Consider the following 2,402-nt stretch of genomic DNA (forward strand, 5'->3'; position numbering starts at 1 on the left):
CTCACAACTGTCTGTAATTCCATTCCCAGACTATCCCACAACCTCTTCCGGCCTCTAAAGCATGCATGTGATGCACAGACACACATACACATAAACTAATGAAAAGATGTCACCTTGGTTTTATAATGTTAAGAGTCTAGAAAAAGAAGAGACAAAAATCCAAAGCTAGCATAAGGAAATAATGAAGATGGAGAAAGAAGAAATGAAACAGGGGAAGACAGGCAATCAGCAAAATCAATCACACCAAAGGTGGTTCACACCAGCAAACAGCCTGGTCTCCTGAGAAGAGAAAAGGCTCCAGTACCAAGATCCAAAATGAAAGTGAGGTGCTGCTGTTAAACACAAGAGGATTGGTTATAATACAATAAAATCATAGAAGACAATAAGAGGATTATGAAGCTGTGTTATGAACATTTTTGTGCTAACAAATTGCTTAACCTAGAAGAAATTCCTAGAAACATCAACCTTACCAGGACGGAATGATAAAGAGGTGGATCATCTGGACAGTCTTGGGACTAGTGAGAAGAATGAATTGGTAGTCAATCTCCCACAAAGTCTAGTCCAGGTTTTAATGCCCTCCCTGGTGAATTATTCAGAACCTTTAAAGGATTAGCCAATAGTCTCTCAAACTTGGCCAAGCAATGGAAGAGAAGAGAATAATCCCTAACCTAGACACCAAAGCCAGACAAAGATACTATTGACCAATATCTTCTATAAACATTAATATAAAAAATAGCAACAAATTACTATCAAACCAAAGCAACATATTAAGCAGATTATACCAAGTGGGATTCATGCCTACAATACAAAGATGGTTCAACATATGAAAAAAACAAAAGCAAAAAAAAAAAATCAATGTAGCAAACAACATTAACAGAATGGAGGACAAAAACTATATGATCCTCTCAATGCAGAAAAAGTATTTGATAAATTTGAACACTCCTTCATGATTAGGGGGAACCCCCCCCCCACACACACTGAATAAACAAGGAACAGAATGAGTTAATTTCAACACAGCACAAAGTATCCTGCCAGGGACACCATGCTCAGCAGCCACAAACTGATAGCGTTTCCTCCAAGATCAAAAACAAAGTAGCAATTCCTGCTTTCACTACTTCTGTTACATAATATGCCTTGAGAGCAAATGAGAGCAGAATAATAAATAAAGCCATCCAAACTGGAAGACAGGACTATCTCAGTTCATATACTATACAATCTTGTATACAGAAAACCCTAAACAAGAAAATGCACGCACGCACACACACACACACACACACACACACACATACACACACATGCATGCACATGAACACACACACATACACACATGCATTCACACACACCACTTACACACATGAACATGCACACATACTTTCACACATGCTTTCACACATGCACACACATGCACACAGTGCACATATACACTTGCACACACATGCATGCACAGGTATGCACACTTGTGCACACAAATAATAAGGGCTCTTAAATGACTTCAGTGACATAGAATATAAATTCAACAAGCAAAGATCAGCTGTGTTCCTCTACATGACCGAAGAACATTCCAAAAGGAAATTAAGAACACAATTTTACTTGCAATGGCAACAAAAAGAAAATGCTTAGGGATGCACCTAGTCCAAAGGGTCCACAGAAGATGTGTAGACCCAAACTGCAAAACATTGTCGTGACACACGACTTTAATCCCAGCACTTGGGAGGCAGAGGCAGGTGGATTTCTGAGTTCAAGGCCAGCCTGATCTACAGAGTGAGTTCCAGGACAGCCAGGACTACACAGAGAAACTCTGTCTTGAAAACAAACAAACAAACAAAAACAAAACAAAAAACAAAAACAAACAAACAAACAAAAAAAGAAATGAAAGAAGACGTAAAGCAATGGGAACCAATCCCACACCCACGACTGAAAGGCTGAACACCAAGGTCTCAGTGCTATCCAAAGCCATGTACAGACCCAGCCACAATCCTCATTAAGTCTCAGTGAGAATTTTGTGCATAAGCAGAAAAATATATCATAGATTTCCAAAAATGCAATGGATTTATTTCAAGAGTCAAAACACTCTGGAAAGAGAACAAAGGTGGAAGATTCATACTACCCAATTTCAAAATTTGCTACAAAATTAAAGGAGGCCAGCCACAAGAGCCAAGAGGAGTAAAATCCATCAGCAGAGGAATGGATTGATGAAATGTGATACACACATATAGCAGAGTGTTATTTTGCCTCCAAACAGGAGAATATCACTGCAAATTCTGTCAACTGTACTATATTTTCGATCCTGATTTTTTTCTTTGTACATACATATATAAATGACATTCCTAGTGGGTAGTTCTATTTTTAATTTTCTTGCTATTTTCCATAACATTCCTACTACCCTACATTCACACCAATGG

This window comes from Mus caroli, chromosome 12 (genome assembly GCF_900094665.2).
Source record: "Mus caroli chromosome 12, CAROLI_EIJ_v1.1, whole genome shotgun sequence".
Lineage (NCBI taxonomy): Eukaryota > Metazoa > Chordata > Mammalia > Rodentia > Muridae > Mus > Mus caroli.